We start from the raw sequence: 18,788 nt of genomic DNA on the forward strand, positions 1-18,788 counted from the left end.
ATAGCACAACTTTAGTTCATAATTTAGATTGAGAACCAAAAAAAAAAATATGCAGGATGATCATTCATTCATACAATAGATGAAGTCTGTATACAAGATAGGTTTGTGTATTTCCTTTAGTACAAAGTTCCTATATGTATACAAATAGTCTTGTAGACTTCAATTTCAGTTCTTTTTGTTTTGGAAGGAAAAACAACGTATTGAAAAGTTTCCAAACCAGAGTGTGCATTTTAGATTTTGGAATTTCACAATATGCAATTTGATTAACAGCATGGTACATAATGATATTGATTCCATAAGCATGTTTTGGTTCCATAATATCAATAATCACATTTTTTGTATGAACAACAAATCAAAATTTTATATAACATTTGAATTAAGTATAACTTTTAGACTATGTGTGTATATATTCCTGATCACAAATATTTTACTACAAAATTACATTTTGAAGTCAGAGTCCTTACAATTGTGTAATTTTATAAGAGTAAAAATTGTTTTCATTACATCTTAAATGCAACTTATTGTTGCATTCTGTGTTGTGGTTTAGAATCAAGACATATTAAGATCATAAATTAATTGTTGCAAAATATCTGAGAATTCATTTTGACAGAATCCTCCTTTTGACAGATGAGGGAACTGAAGATCAGAGAGATGAAATGACTTTCCCAAAATCATCACTTCTGTAAGGGAGGAAGTAGAATTGATATTATAGGGGAAAAATGATAAATTCTAGTAAAAAAAAGATACTGCTTCAATTTATCTGAATAAAGAGGCTGAATGGCTTAATTAAGTTTTGGGGATAAATTAAAAAAGTAGAACAATGATTCTCTACCAATCATTTAAATATTACCTGTACTTAAGAGTCTTTGAAATATTAATTTGCTGGCTCTCTTCATTTGGAACCGTACTTTGTGATGCAATATAGAAACAGAAAAAGAAAGTGTCAATTTTCTTTTATTATACAAATTAGAGTACTAGACTTCAATTTTTGTCCCCCACTTACAAGAAAATCAAAAGTTATCATCTTTTCTCTCTTAATCCCTCTATCTTTATTCTTTCAACTTTCCCCCCTTTTTTCTTCTTCCTCTTTCACTTTTTCCTATTTCTGCTCTTCAAAGTCTGAGACAACGAAGAATATGAAAAGAGTGAATAATTGAGATTGAGATGAACCATTTCAGTACACTAATCTTCTTGGGCTGCTTTGTTTTATAGAATCTTCCTTTCAAATTATCACAATTTTTTTCAGACTACCAGTCATCACTCGTCCATGTTTTCCTGATTTCCTTTATTGTTGTTGTCTTTCTTCTCATAAAACTATTACAAAAGAAAAACTTTTTGAAAATTAAAATGTACCCAGTGACTCTACTTAGTTATTATTACCAATTAATTTCATTCTGGAACTAGAAGGGTCACCCATTAGTTAGGAGAAAAGCACAGTCTTTATATAGTTGGGTAGTTTTTTAAGTCCAAAAGTAAAGTTTTCCTGAGATTTCTAATAGTTGCATTGTGTCACTTTCACCAAAACGATCTGAAAATTAGCTTGTTTTGTTTGTTTGTTTTCCTATTCACTTATAGGATGAATCAAAAAAAAAAAAAGTAACAGTACTGTGTAAATTTCATCTTCTATTAATATCCTCATTAGTAACTGGAGAAAAGATTTGTTTGACAACTGATTAAGGAGCAGAAGTTGGATCTCAAATATTCTATTTGATTTAAAGCTCTAGCTAAGGTACAGTAAAAAAGAAAAAAAGAAAATGTATCCATGAAATACTTTCCAGTTGATAAAAAAAAATACTTTTCCTAAATGAGAATTTTCTACAAATAATTTCCTCACCATATAACTATTAAGAAGTAGTCTTCTTTGACATTAAGTATGATTAAACAACAGGGAAAATATTTTTTAATTTAAAATCATTATTTTTCACATGTGTTTCAAATCTCCTCCCACTAGCTCCTTCCCCAACTATTGAGAAGGCAAGTACATATGAAGTCATTTATACCTAGTTTCATATTAGCCTTGTTGCAAACAAAAACAAAAATAAAGTGAAAGAATGATTCTTCAATTTGCACTCAGAGTTCATCAGTTTTCTTTCTGGAGGTAGATAGAACTTTTCAGTCAGAATTGTCTTAGATCACTGATTTGATAACTAAGTCATTAAATCTTTAAAGCAAGTAACAAAGTACATAAATTATGTATGTATTTGGAAAAAATAGAACCATATATTTAGGACTAGAACAAAATGGAACAACCAAAAAAGTCATCTTCCATCCCCAACTCCTTTTTACAGGTGAAGAAAGAGACAGAGAAAGATTAAGGGACTCGCCTAGGATATATAGGTATTAAGTGAGAGAGCCACAATTTGAATCAATGTACATGAACTGCAAATTAGTGGTGATATATACTCTTATTACCTATGTCTTGGATTTATTTTTATTTAACTGTACCCTAAGGAAAAGAATAGTATGCATTTCCAAGAGGCTAAAGTTTTCTTTGAATAGCTTACTGTCCAGCTACAATAAATGTGCTCATCAGTTTGTGAGAGAAATTGAATTATGGCTTGTCACTGAAAGGCTCCTAAAATGCTGGTATAAGGACAGCTCCTTTAAACTAACATGAATCTCTCTCTCCAACTGTAAGTCATATTTAAAGTTGACATGCTTATCGAGAAAATATTGTAGCATCAAATTCACTTTTATACATATATGATTTTGTTTTTTTTTTTAATTTTGCTGTCATAAATAAATGCTAAAACACCATTACATAGGCTACAGATTCCAGGCAGCCCCTGCTGAGGGATAATTCACTCACCTTTGTATCATTAACTGCTGTGGAAAGTCTAACTCTTTGGCTGCCTTTAGAAGACTTTATAAGTGTTTTATGATGTTTCCTAGTTATAGTGTATTTTTACAACTGTTGCAAATAGACACAAATGTCATAAATTACTGAAAAAATCATCCTAGATCCCTTGGAGTTTAATAAGGAACAGTAATAGAAAAGGGAAGTTTGCAAGTGCCACTAAAATTTGCTGATGAATTCCATATGCAGAAAAAGTTCAGATCACTGAGTCTGATTTGTTAAACTTTTAATGCACCCTTTATTTCCGCCTCCACTCCCAACATACTTTTAAAGAGTATCTTTAATTCTGGATAAATGTACTCTTGGCTGAGTGGCATAGCTATTTGTGAAACTTAATGATCCAAATTTGTTGTTTCTTTCCACATCCAACAAAGTTATTTATCTCCCCCAGAACAATCATTGTTATAATAAGTGGAAAGGGGAAGGAGGAACACCTCTAAATAAAATTTACTTCAATCCAGTTGCATCATTTTGTATTCAGCAAAGTTTGATTACCGAAGATTCAGACATTTGTTTTCAAATTGAATCAAAGGAAGACTAGATTCTATGTAGATATTCTTCTCCCTCCCTTATCTTTAACTGGTGAAATTTTATCCATAATTCCAGACCTAGCTCCAAAGCCTTCCTCCTATAAAGCTTCCCTTGCTCCTTTATTATGAGTAATAGTTCATCTTTTATAGTTGTCAAAAACACCTTATTTGTGTGTATTAAAATAAAGTTTGTACCAGCATATTCTATTTTGTGCACATCCCCTCCATATACAAGCCAATGAATGCCTTGAAGGTAGATACGTTTTTGTATTCACACTGTTTTTCCTAGCTCGTAGATTATTAAAGTGTGCTGAATTTAATTGAATTAGGAAAAAAATATTTGTCACTTACACTGACCCTTATGATGTATGAAACATTGTGTATATTTGTAATATAATAGTTACAGAAAATTGCAAGGAGTTATGCTGTCACTTTCTAGGAGCTTACAGTCTATGATTATACCATCTTGGGGAAGAAAGCTCTATCATCTTATAACTTCTAACTTTTTTTCTAAGTTTTCATGCTAATTGTTAAACTTATAATAAAATGAAATCATTGTCAAAGTATGTATGTATATATGTGTGTATATGCACATATATGTGTGAATATATATGAATATAATTAAAATTTTGTGACTTCTAGATTTCTGTGACTGGGACAAAGTCCTGATTCTCCTACATAGTTATATCTCTAACTCTCATTACTTAGCAGTTATTCTTTATAAGTGAGATATCATCATTCTTCTCTTAATCAAACAGAAACTCTCTATTGAATACCTTGTATGTATATTATTATACAAGATTCTAGAATACAAAAACACAAACAAAACAAGTTCTTATCTTCAAGGAACTTAAATTCCTATTTTGGAGAGAGCATGCCCATATTTAAATCTATGTAAAACCTACAAACAATTGAAGCAAGGTAATCTAGGAGTGAAAACACTACAAGAAGTGTGTATTTATGTTAAGTGAGGAGAGAGGGGAATAATGGGGATTTGGAAATATCAGTACCAAGAAAGGTCTTAGGGAAAAGGTGGCAAGTGAGTTATGCCTGAAAGAAACCAGTGAATAATATCTGCTTAAGCAAAGACAAAGGGAGTTATAAACATATATGGAACTACTTCTATCCTTTGGGGTAAAGCAGAATTAATCTAATTGCATATTACAGCCTTTCAAATATTAAAAGACAAAATTCAGGGAAAGTGTCCTATTGTAGAAAGAATACTGGCTCTGTAGTCTTAAGATCCAGTCTTTACTTCTAGCTGATTATTTAATATTTGTGTGATATTGAACAGAACACTTAGTATTTTTGCATCTTTGTTCTATCTGTGTAAAAGGAGGGGTATAAACTAGGTAATTTTTCAAGTGTCTTCCTGTCCTAAATTCTATTCATATCCATATACTATGAATATCACCTCCTCTTTAGGTTAAAACTTTTTATTTTCTTTATCTAATCCCAAATTATATAGTTTTTATTCCCTTTCACCATCTTGATAATTTTTCTCTTGTAATGATCCAGTTTGTCAGTATTCTTTCCAAAGTGAGCAAAATAGCAAAATACAATAGTTGTGTTGTGAAGAAAATGGAGAATGAGAATGATGTCAAATCTCTGTTCATGTCTTTTGTGGCCAGTTGAAGACCTTTATTTAAAAATGTCAATGACTTCCATTTCATCCAGGGCTATCTTCTTCTATATCTTGCCATTCGAGGTAAGAGAAAAGTGAGACAGGCCACCTTGCATAGCCCTTCATCACTTAAATCCAATTCATTTGCACATCATGGCATCACCTCCCTGATGCCATGATCATTTTCAAGAACAAAGGACAAACAACAATAATAACTAATAAGTATATTATTCAAAATTAGCTTGTGTAATGTATTCACAAATATCTTTTGCAATATATCTCTATATACTGATAATTCTGAGATTAATAACTCATATTTTTTCATTTTTCCAAGTTTGGTAAGTGTTAAATAGATACCACATTACCCAATCAACCTACTGAACCAAAGAAGAGTGTTTCAATGAGCTAGAAATCAGAGAGGTAATTGGTAGAAATATGAGACTTTTCTAGATGTTAAAAAAGTTATTATGATTTGTTTGAAGACAAAGATTGAATTTATCATACTGTCTTGACTTCTTTCTGTGGACTTAATTGAAATATATATATATATATATATATATATATAATATATATATATATATATATATATATATATATGTCAATGTCTTACGTTTAAGAAGCTAATGTTCTTTGCTTCCCTAATGAGCTAATGGTTTTGGCTCATAAAGGCCCTAATTTTCTCTTAATTGTAGCTGTGTTTCATGAATACAAACACATTGAATCTGACCCAGAATTAATTCTATTCATATGTGTAAAAATTACCTAAACAGTGATTGCTTTGAAGAAGACCTCATAAAAGGAAGAGATTGTTCTTAATGTAGACATGCTTATTTTACCAGAGAGCTTAGGATTTAATCACATTACATGGAACTCATTGAGTTATATACAACACCACACCTGACTATCATTTATTAATCTTGGGCAATTGTTATTATTTTGGGGGGAAGAAAATATTTGCTCAAGTTTTGAGGAATGTAATTTAACCTTATGACTCTATGCAATGTCTTTACACATAAAACTGACAAATATGTCCACAAGTATTTAAATTTAATATATTCCAAAATAATTTAATATGGATCTTAGACTCATCCACATCATAATAAAATTTAATACTTTCTTTGTAAAGTAAAATATATTTCATTTTCTTCTATAATCCAAGTTCGTACTGCATATACATATTCTTTTTAAAGCTTCCTTTGCCTACGTGGATATATCAGATAAGAAAATATCTGATTGTAGAAAAAAGCTTCAAAAATAATGTAAGCACACATCATTGCAATAAGACTGTTTTAATTTGCTCATGAAAAATCAAGAAGAGGCCTAGAGGTAAAATTTAACTTATGTCTTCTTTGCTCATTTCATAATTGTGTTTTTGCTCTATTGCTGCATGTATTACCATTATCAAACTACTGTATATTTGATGCTTTGCCTATGGCAATGCAGTGGTCTCTGCTAATAGAAGGCTGAACAGCATCAGGACTGCATTAGAGAAGGAATGTTTTATTTAAGAACTTGGTTGGTAACTCACTACCATATTTCCCTTTACAATTTGCTCACCCTAATTGTTAAAACATTTCCTGCTATTCCAGAAGTAGAGACCACAAATGCCTGCAGATGAAGCAGTCCCATATTTTCACCCAAGGAACAAACTTTCTTTGTGAACTAACTCAAAGTACACTTTAGAATTTGTCTTACATTCTTCTACTCTTTCCCTTCTTTTTGTATGAACATGAATTTTCATAAGACCATAAGTGCCTAATGAAGCCTCATGATTTGTCTGTTTTCTAAACAACAGCCAGTGAAATAAAAAATATACAAAGGTCTGAATATTCTAATTAAATAAATGGTCCCAAAACTTAATGAGAAGCATCATAAGCATATGCTTTTCAATTTTTAATTTGCTTTCACATTTAAATTAAAAAAAATGAATAGTATAAAGGCCATTTCTTTCTCTAAGCATACTTTCAGTGGTTGATTTTTTTTTCATTAAAGAGAACTATAGCTCTGGATTTTTATTTTCTTTTTTTCTCTTACTCATAGGAAAAAAAATCAAAGTTGATGTTTTACATTTTTAATACCTTATCAGGGAAGAAAAAGGCCAACAGGACACAAAGAAACATCTGAGAAAAAAAAATGTCAGAGCAAAAAGGCATAGAGAACCAGCTTAAATTTTATGATTAGATAAAGGTATTTTAGATTTCTAGGATACTTAAGTAGGATATGTGATTAATAATGATATCCAGTATATCTAAGGTGTGACTATCTGTGAGTATAGCTATGATATGGCAGAGTAGTAGATTAAAGAACTAGGAAATCTGGGTATTAAAGGAAGCATGAATATGTAGGGTGAAGTCATCTATTTTAAATGCAGAAGTTAGAATACATTATAAAATACTTAAAACTTTAAAAATGGACAAAGATTTTCTTGGAAATTGTGAAATAATGGTTACCAGAATCTGGATGCAGTGATTAATTTAGAAAGAAATTAATTCAAAAAAGAAAAGTGTGATTGGTAAGTGATCATGGTAGTAGAAGAATCTTAAGAATTGTTCAGATGATTCTTCCACTAGAAATAGTGACTCATGGATTATGAGTGAAAGTTCATATGGTATTGAAAAAGATGGCTAGGTCTATAGTGACATTCAAGTTTCAGTGAGCCCAGAGGGATATCTTCAACATGTTAGCTACATTTTTTATGGATATATAGGATAAGAGTATATGAACATTTTAGGATCTGTAACATATTTTTTAAAATAACAAATTAAAGATACAATAAATATATTTTCAAAAAATAATTATTTTTATACTTGACCTTTCTCATTCCTTTCATCAAGTCCTAAATAATTATACATGTTCCTAGAAATGATCAGTAAGACTTTGGTCATCTGGCTTGACCATTTACACAGAATAAACAGAATATGGGACAAATGTCTATTTGATAGATTATAATCTGTAGACACAGAAGAAAAAATGCAGCTTGTGTTGATCACTATTAAGTATTCAAACAGCACAAAAAGAGAATTAATTGGGCCCAGAATTGAGGAGAAGTAGGAAATGCACCTAAAACACCTTTGGGATATTACAAATGTTCTTTAATAACCTAATAAAATCAAAGGTCTAATTTTCTATTAATCTTTTAATTTGGCAGTAATAATTGATTATCAACAAAGAACTAAAAAAGTATTATCACAAAGTGCAATATCAAAGTATATGGTAGATGTGAGCAGAGAAGAACTCACAAAAGAAAAAAAAATGTTCCAACCCAAGACAACAATCACAAATGTAAGAATAAATGACATCGAGGAATACAAAAAGAGAGTAGTGTTATAAGGAAAGAAGTAGGATGGTGATTTTTTTTTCCTTTACTGATTTTTAATTTGTGCTTGTCAATCTCAAATATTCATTAATTTGTAACATTAGGCTTAAGGCAGAGAGAGACTTATCTGAAAACCTAAGACTAAACTCCTAAATCAAGAAGATAGATAGATGAAGTCAATAGCAGTGGATAGAGAATTTTTAAGGGAATGGTAGGGGGACAACTAAAGGGAATTTCCACAGGTATTGTCAGTAAGCAGTCTCAAGGTCAAAATTGGTATGGTAATGCTTCTCAGTGAATTAGAGAGGTCAAAATATTACTTGGCTGCACTTTAGAATTAGCAAGTAAAGGCTTAGTAACACACGAATGGGCTCAATGTGGCACATTATCAAGGTAGGAAAAGGGAGAAGCTCTATGAGTACTTTTTAAGATAGCAATTGGCATAATAACTTAAGAACATGGGGTCAACTACCTGTGAAGAATTTATGGGAGGACATTTGGATAATTATATGTTACCCGGTGTATTTCTGAAAAATCCTATATAACCAGGCTCCTTTTTAGATTTTTTTCCATTTATTTGCTTTTCATTTTTTTTAACTAAAAGAGGTTATTACTGATCTTTTGGAGGCAATGATTAAAGAGTTGAATTTTGTCTTTTTACTCATTTTTTAAAGACAAAAATTACAAATATTTGTAAGATACTTAAAGCACTATAAGGCTCTTTCCTCATTGTTGGAATCCTTACTAACTGCTAAGTAGTTAGAGTTGATCTAATCTTACAAAAAGATGTTTTGGGCAGAACCTGAAACAAGGTACTAAGTAGAACTACCCATAATCCCTCTCTCTGGAAGGAGCATAAATAGGCCAATGGGCCAGTCGGAGAGTTCTTTAGAGAGGAAGACGCTACAAGTCGAGATTTCACTGGAATGACATGAAGACTGGAGCTGGCTGGAGGCTGAAGAAAACAGAGGCAGAGGCTGAAGGACAAAACCTTTGGATTTGGCAACATTCGGAGAGAGCTCTTGGAACCAAGCAGAAAGATAGGCCTCTAAGCTAACCGGGCTATATTGGAGAAAATAAAGATCTGAACTTTTATCACCTGGCTGCGTTTTTGAGAAGAAAAAGATCACCACACCTCATCTCCTCAGGAACTGATGAAAATACATGAATGAAAATTTTGCTTCAAATTTGTAGTCATTATTTGATTCTAAGAGAAATTATTTATTTTCAAAAGAAACTTAATATATGTACTACAAATCTATATTTGTTAATCTAACAATGCTAGTGTGAATTCAGAAATTGAACTTTAGATTTAAAGAGTTATTGGCAGAGATTAAAATAATAAATTAGGCATTTGTTTCAAAGGCATGATATGAGGATTAGATAACTAATACAAAAATATGCAATTATTTAATATCATATTATGAAAATATCCCCCCTTCTTTTCTTCTTCTCCTTCTATTTTTTCTTTATTTTTAAAAATTAGATTCCCAATATAGGCAGTTTTTTTTTTTTTTTTGTAATAGAGACTGTACATCCTTGATAGCTGAGAACATTTACTATAATAACCAAAGTTCACACAATGGAATATAATTAAATATATTCTCCCCAAAAATCTTTTACAGATTTAATTGTTATATATTTAGAAAGATGTGGCAGCTGTCTTTACATTCTTGTATTAATTTGTATACAGCTAGAGAGGACCTTAGAAATTATCTAATCTCCTCTCTTCATTTAACACATAAGGAAATTTGAGGCTCAGAGAAGGAATGTTCCCAGACCAACTTTAAAAAGTAGAAATTTGAAATCCAAACTTCTCACTTCAGATTTTCTAATAATTCATTCACTAGCTCCATGATTAATATACAAATATATAATATATAACATATAATATGATGTGGTTATAATATAACAATTCTTAAGCCATATATGTTTAGGACTTAAGAACTGATTGGCAAACTAGAATATACATACATCCTGTCTCAGCTCTGTGAGAAAGAATTGGAACTATGACATTTCAAAAGAGAAAATGAACTGAATTAATTCCTACAGGTTTTTAAAGGGACACACACGCAAGAAACAGACTGAGAAGGAGAACGGATTGTAATAGCCGAACCACAGTTAAAATAATAGTTAATTGAATTCCCTATGCCTATGTAAAACCAATAAACCAAGATGGAAAGGATTGGGGAATCAAGAGTATCCATTGAGTCACTGGATAACTGAAAGGAAATTTCAATTGACACATGGAGGAAGAATTCAATCGTAAGGTCCTATAAGCATTTCACAACAGATGATACAGACTGAAGCAATCAGTTGCATTTACCTTTATAAAAAATAAGGAATCCAGACAAGATCTACTTGAATCCTTCTCCTTGTAACCAATCAGTGATAGACACTATAATATATTTTGCTTGCTTCTCTTGTCTCAACATTTCCTGTATTCTCATTTTGCTTCAAATAAGGAAGAATAAAAGATAAACTTAAGGGATATAAAAATTTAAATTAGAAGACAAATCAAAATCTCAGTCTGAAGTTTAGACATTTTTCTAGAGAAAGAATTTCTAGAGGGGAAGATTATTATATTCCTGAACTGGATCCAACCCCATTTGGGATATTCTTGACAAAGATACTTGAGTGATGTGCCATTTCCTATTCCAGTTTATTTTATAGATGAGGAAACTGAGGCAAACAAGGTTAAATGACTTGTCTAGGATCAAATAGCTACTAAGGGTCAGGGCTATATTTGAACTCATGAAGATGAGTGTTCCTGATTCCAAGCACAGTACTCTATCCACTGTATGACCTAGCTCCCAGAATGGCGACTAATTATCTTAATACTTTTTCCATCTGAAATAGATTCCATAAATTTATATTATGAAAAGCTACAACTTGGACTTAAGGACCATATTGCCCCTAGGTTAGAAAGAAAAACTAATTGTTGTAATAGGGTGCATCTGATTAAATCTTCAGAATGAAAGAGATAGGCAGTGACCAGAAAAGACTACAGATAGTAAACTCCTCTGCGGTAGAGTAATAGGAATTGCTTGGGATTCACCCCTTCTATCCAGAAAAAAAGGAAAGAAGCTGAAAAGACAAAGTATCAACATACCAATTTTGCTTTTCACAGGAATGCCAACTAGTATAATATGTAAATATGTTAAAAACTTACTTCCTTTTCCTATTAACTTTTAAACTACCAATGTACTTAGCACCATCACTGTGTTATTCTCCTACAATTCCCCTTAATGATTTGTTAAACTAAGCATCTCTCTCTCTCTCTCTCTTTCTCTCTCTCTCTCTCTTCTCTCTCTCTCTGTGTGTGTGTGTGTGTGTGTGTGTGTGTGTGTCATTGTCTCTGTCTCTCTCTTTGTCTCTGTCTTTCTCTTCCTCCCTCCTTTCCCTTTCCCTCCCTCTTCCTTCATCTCTCCTTTTCTCTCTCTATCTCTGTTTCTCTCTTTCTCTCCATCTGTCTCCTCTGTGTGTGTGTGTGTGTTATTTTAACCAAAATTTATTTTAGATAATGTCCTTATAAATTAAAGTTCTTAAATCTTACCAATATGAACTGGTTTGAAAGATTCAATTAAACATTTCCACTGCCCTGCTTTTTTCTATGAAATTTTAAATTACAAGTTGGATTGAGTTTTCATTTTTCAATTAGTCATTTGGCATCACGAAACACAGTCTGAATGTCCTGGGAACTCCATCACTAGTGTTTCCCTTTCATTTATTATAGCTTTATTTCTTTTTTTCTGACTTTGTTTTCACAAACTCTTCTATGGTCTGTAGTTTAAAAAGTCTCAGTAAATCATTTAAAGTCTCCTCAGATTTTTTTTTCATGAATTTCAATCCATAGGCAGGATAACGCTACCCCAGGAGGCAAACATTTACCAGAAATCACCTTCAATGTCTCCATCCTTTTTTTAAAGGAAATAGGTGGGTTGCAATCTCTTCAAACTCTACCTAGTGAGTTGATATCTATCAAGATTCATGAGATTTGCTGTTTATGTCTAATGTTTACATTCAATGTCAAGTGGAAATTTCCTTTTCTTCTGTGGTCTTAAAAATCATTCCTTTTCTGAAAATAAATACTATTATCTTTTTTATTTTATTTTTTTATTCACTTCCACCCTTGTCTTTCATATCTTTGGCTTTTTATATTTACTGCTAAAATCCAAAAATTCCTTCCTTTCAAAAATATTTTCCTTCATATCATTTTATTTAGGCTATTATCTGGATTTCCTGAATTTTTAAACATTTTCTAATAGCCAAAGTTTACATTTTATATATTAATTCTTTCTTTTTTTGACATTCCCATGCCTGTATTTATTTTTGCATATGTTCTCTGTATAAACATAAATTTAAGTCAATGATTTATTGATGAAGTTTCAAGATAGCAAGATACAATGGCTAACAGACCTGATTATGCAGTCATGAATATCAGTGTTCTAACCCTATTTCTGATCTGTTATAAGTGGTCTTGAGTAAGTCAGTTAACCATGATTCTAACAAAATTCAGGGAAGTACCTGAGAGTATTTTTAGACTCTCCTTCTCAGATTTTAGAATCTCCTTCTCAGAAGTTTTTATGCCAGTGAAATCAAAGGTTGGATGTCCCTCCCCCTCGATACACTTTTTATATTTATTTTTGTATATAGAATTGTATGTGAATAAATTGTCTTCTATAGTAGAATACAAGGTTTTTGAGGTCAGGGACTATACCATTTTTTTTTCTTTGTATCCCTGTTCTTGACACAATGTCTGACAAATAGTAAGACATTAATAATTAATTGATTTGTTTTTAATGAAATCTAACTATAAGAAAGAAGGACAAAAATAAGCTTTATTATTATTCATATATCATGATTTCTCCTCAAGGCAATATCTTTCAACATGAGTTAATTAATGAATTTTTTAAAAATATGTCTTTAAAATTATTTAACTATTAAAGATTTTATTCAATAACATCTGGCATTCTTTATCTCTCATACAGTATCAGAGAGTTTGAGACACAGTGTTTTATCCCTTCAAAACAGAAGGCTTTTTCTTACTGGTGGAAACACTTGAACAATCATTAGCCCTTTATTAGTCAATTTTGATTGTGCTTCAGTAGCAGTCAGCTGTTTCTCTAAATACTGCAATTTTTTTAACCATCCTGGTTCTGGTGGTCTGCCCAGAACATCATAGCAACTTTCTCCCTTATATATATTCTATAAAACAAATGTTCAACTTAGGTTCATAACTACACCTACAATATGTTTAGTCATCTCCTTAATAGTGTGGGTCTGAGGATCACACAGGCCTAGTGTTTGGGTGTGGCATATTTTCTCAAAGGACTACAAAGCCCCAGAACTAGGTATAGCAGGAATCAGATTTTACCCATTAGCAGCTCAAGTCATTTTTCTTCCATATCCAAGAAATAGAAAATGAAGGTAATTAACTGTAATACAGTAAATTAGAAACAGAAGAATTCATTTATTTTAGGTTTTTTTTAATTTATTTCTTCACATTTTAAAATAAGAATAAAGGGGAAAAATACTTTAGGCAGTGAAAAAACTTGTTTTCTTCAATAACTATGCTATAGTTTTTGGGACATTCAATAATGAAATATGGTATATTGCCATTCCACTAATAAAATACTTATAGAAGCTGTACATTCTGGCAATGATGCTTAAATATGACAAGAAAGGGCTAACTTCATGCCTATCTCCTAATTGGTTCTGAAATAAGAGCTAGTCCACATTCTAAATCCCACCCACATGCCAATATGCACCTGCAAAAGTCTTCAATTTAGAGTCTTTAAAATCTCCACTCCAACTCTGGTTTACATATTAAAAATTCCATGGCAGGAAAAAAAAAAAAACATTCACTAAGAAACCAGAACCCTAATACCTTAATGAATTATGTACTTGGTGAGGGATATACTTGCAGACATGACTTGATTTCCTGTTCAAAATACTGGACAGTATATTGGAATGGGGACTAAGCTTATTTGAGAGCTAGTATTTCAGTCTGGGCAGAGAGTAAGACAAAACTATATCCAGGTTTATTTTAATTGAGGGAAACTGGGAATTTCAAACTATTAATAGCTTATTTGTTGACAGTTTTGAAGCTCAAGTTAAAAATGTTTTTTTGGAGATACTGACATCTCTATTTAGACATTGTCAGATGAGAGCTTGACTCACATAGAACTTTTATGACACTCTCCTTTTCTTTGGCATGTGAGTCTATACCCCCCGCAGTCTCCAAGTTTCATTTTAGACTTCCAATGAACCTTAAACTTGAAGCAAAATTCATCCTGGGCTGCTAGGGTTCTTATGTTTTTCAGGTGGAAACATAAATTCTTGATTTATATCCTCTTGTATAGTATAAGCTCTCCCAAAACTTGGCCTAAATTCATCTGACAGTTCTTATGGTCCCTGTTTGGAGTTTATAGAAAATGAAATCAAAACAATTTCCCCCAGTTTTGGATTTCATTAAAAGTCATCCATTAAAAAATACATAGTCGCATGTAAAATATCACAATTATTTCTTTCCATGACAATCTGAGGAATAATGGTGTCAAATTAGGTTGGTTGACAGCATGTAAGAGATGCCATTTGACTTCAAAGCAATTTCACCTGGTAAGTATTATGTATATGAGAGTAGGGACACCAAGAGATAATTTCTAGTTGAGTATCTGTGTTACTCTTGAGGAAAGTTACCCCAAAGCTTAAGATACTGCATTAATTATTTCTTAAATAAACTAACATCTGTCTACTAATGAAGCCTTGATTTAATGACTTAAGGATTGAGTTGGAAGAGTGAAGAGAATGCAGGTTTTGGAGTTAGGAAAACCAGAGATCAAGTTTGTGTCTCATATGTAGCCTGAATTGTGACCCTGGGGAAATCATTTAACCTCTCTCTGCCTCAGATTCTTCATCAATATAATACAAGCATTTAATTCAATAAACTCTATGTCTTTCCTATAATTAATCACACATTATATTCTTACATACATCCACAATGAATATGAACAATGTGACTGAAATAAATCATTGATTTATTCTTCTGGATTTCCTACAATGTACAATCTTTCTAAAATTTAAATTTCAAAGGCTTGTACTTTAAAAGCAGATCATTTGGACTTATGGATCACCTCAATAATATGATGTTTTCACCAATTATATTAGTGTATATTTGATATGGTCAGTTACCATAAAATTGTTAACACTAACATACACATACACATACACATACATACACACACACACACACACACACACACACACATACACAAATGCCATTCCTCGCCTCCAGAAGATCCATAGTTTCATTTCTATGACTTAGAATTATCTGCTGAAGCATGTTGAGCAATATGAACTATAACTTTGAGCAATGGCAATAGTGAACTATAAGTCCAAATATGAGATAACCAGTGATAGGTCATTTATTCCTTGGGTAAATACTTTGATGTTTTTTTTTTTCTTTAATTTGATACATTAATAATTGAGTACTAAATAAATAATGACAATGTTGTAATAGTGATCAACTTTGGAAGATTTACCTAATGAATCACTACAATTGCAGAGGACTCATAACAAAAATAAAATCTATACAATCATATATTTTATATTTTAATGTTACATCATATTTATTAGTTTATTTATAATATGTCATATATTATATGTATATTTTATATATTACATAATAATACTTTTTACATAATTAAAAAATAACACCATAATAATAAAATGTTTTCCCTTCTCCCTTTCAGAGAAAAAAAAGGTAAACTCAAAATGCAAATTGAAATATGTTTTTCTTACTTTCTTTTTCTTTTTTTCCCTTTAATGTTGCTAATATAGAAAAGTGTTTTGCATGATTTTGCATTTATAATTATTAACATATTGATTACCTTTTCAGTAAGTGGGGCAGAAAGTAGGAGGGGGGGGAGAAAAGTTGGAACCCAAAAACTAGAAAGAAAAGAATATTTCAAATAAATAAATATTATTTTGGGGGGAAGAAATGAAATATTCTTTACTATCAGACATCAGAATTATTAGTATTAATTAAGTTGTTAGCTTTTTTTTTTTCACTGAGACTAATGAGAACAAGTTTTCAAAGCATGGAATGATGTAGAGGGATATACATTCCTAGTTTGCAACAGATCTGGAATCTGCAATTCCTTTGAGTAGTTAAAAAAAGGTATGAAATTGTATTCAAAGAAAAGTTCTGGGAAAAAGAAAGACCTAATTGGGAATGGTATATTGAATTATGGCAATGGAAATATCTCTGTTCCAAAAGTCAGAAGACCTAAATTATTTTTCCAACTTTTGCACTAAGGACCGTGTGAATTTAAACACATCATTTAACTTTGTAGGACCTATATTTCCTCTTCTAGGAAATGAAGACTGAACTCTTTCAAAAAAGAGTACAAAAAGCAGACTTGTTATAGTGAAATAAATTAGGGATTTGAATTCAAAGGACCTAAGTAAAACATTGCTTACATCTATATGTATTTGCAAATCAACATCTGTAACGTGACTAGAGTGGGAGATATATCTCAAAATTCCCTTCCACTCTAAATATAAGGTACCATAATGAAATGTTTTCTAAGATTTTTTTTCTTAATTAGCACCTATAATTCTATATAGGGCACTGGTGGAGATGGGAGGGAAAATGAGGGGAAAAAGAAGCAAAGACAACCTTTATCTTAATTCATTTTTACCTAGGTCTCTTAAAATTTTATTTGTATCAATGCTTAGAATTTTTTAGTTTTTCTTTTTTGTTAAGGTTTTTTCCTACTTTATCCTTAATAAATACAAGTCAGCTCAAGACAGGGAAAGAAAGTATCTACTTCCATATGCTTAGTGGAATGTGTAATCTTTTTCATCAGCTTCCATCTATTTTCAGGTATACATAGTATCTATTTATTAGATGAAAGAACATTTCTACATTTATGCCTAAAAGAGAGGGAAATATCCAAAATGTTATCTTGGCTTCTTTAAATATTAATAAGTGGCTCTGTTATATCTTTTGAGCATCATTGAAATTTACTCCTCTTATCATAGTCTTTGGTGCAACCAAAATGAACTTATTTCTGGTTCTTATGGAAGCCATTGCATCTCTTATCTCTATACTTTGCATTGGATGTCTCACATGATTGGAACAAACATCCCCTTTAACTCTAATCATAGAATTCCTCTCAACTTTTGAAAAAAAATTAGAGAGCATTTTGACTATGTATAATTTTTTTTAATTCCCTCCACCTTATCCCTCATAAATTGTTCTCTCAGACCAATTTATAATTAACTACTTAGCATACATTTGATTTTTGGACTTCATTTTTTTTTGCAGGGTATATTTATAAGTTTACTTGTTGTTATCACATTACACTGTAAGCCTTTAGTGAGTAAAGATCATTTCAATGATTGTGCCTAGTACAGTGTATTGTATATTTAAATAAATGCTTGCAGAAGATTAATTGATGATAGTGATGGTATATAGTCTTTATTATTTGCCTATTATATATTAAAGATTTCCCTGATTCCACCTGACAAAAGCAAACATTTTTCAATAGCTCATAGAATTATACTTCACTAGAACTAAAATGGAACTTATCACCAAGTAAAATTTTGTCAAATTAAAAATGAAATATATATATATATATATATATATATATATATAATTTGTAAAATCTAATAACTACTTGAAGTGACACATTCAGGAATTACAAAGGGTGTAAATGTCAGTGTTTGGGTTAAAGTTTAGGTGTCTTGAATCATATCCAAGATCTTTTTCCCTCAACACTACATTATTTCTTTTATTCCTTAGTGTACATTGTTTCTTCTCCCTAGTTTATTGTATTCCAACAACATTCAATTAGATATCAAAACAGTATTTTGTAATCAAACTCACCCTGCTACATTTTAAGAAGTAATTTGCAAGTTTTGATTTTTCAAAAGTGTGTTGAGTATGTAACACTTAAAATCCCTTACTTATTCATCACTTTACACTTAACAGAGACATATTACAGGAAGATGAGATGGTAAGATAAACTGTGTGGCCATTAGTACAAATAATTATCAGAAACAGTACAGAAGGCACTTTTTCAGTACCTTTCTTTCTTTTTTTTCTTTTATTCATTCTTATATAATGTCTCAGAAGAAAAGCCTCCAGACACCATGGCTTTCTCTAGATTCTGTGATATTGTGTGGCTATTAATGCATGAGCTATCCATTGGCTATTCCTCCTTCTTTGAATACAACTATCCCACATCCTTTGTTCAATCATACTTTTGAATGATACACTTAAAACTTCTCTTGCACAATAATTTTTATTATAATATATTATAGCCTACCAATGCACAATATGGTTTTTGATTGTCCTTTAAGTGACCTGAGAAGGCTAAATGATGCAGTAGATATAAGCTGCCATCTGGAGTCAAAAAGAACAGAATTCAAAAAGCAGTCTCTTTCGAACTA

Source organism: Antechinus flavipes, chromosome 2, assembly GCF_016432865.1.
Source record: "Antechinus flavipes isolate AdamAnt ecotype Samford, QLD, Australia chromosome 2, AdamAnt_v2, whole genome shotgun sequence".
Taxonomy (NCBI): domain Eukaryota; kingdom Metazoa; phylum Chordata; class Mammalia; order Dasyuromorphia; family Dasyuridae; genus Antechinus; species Antechinus flavipes.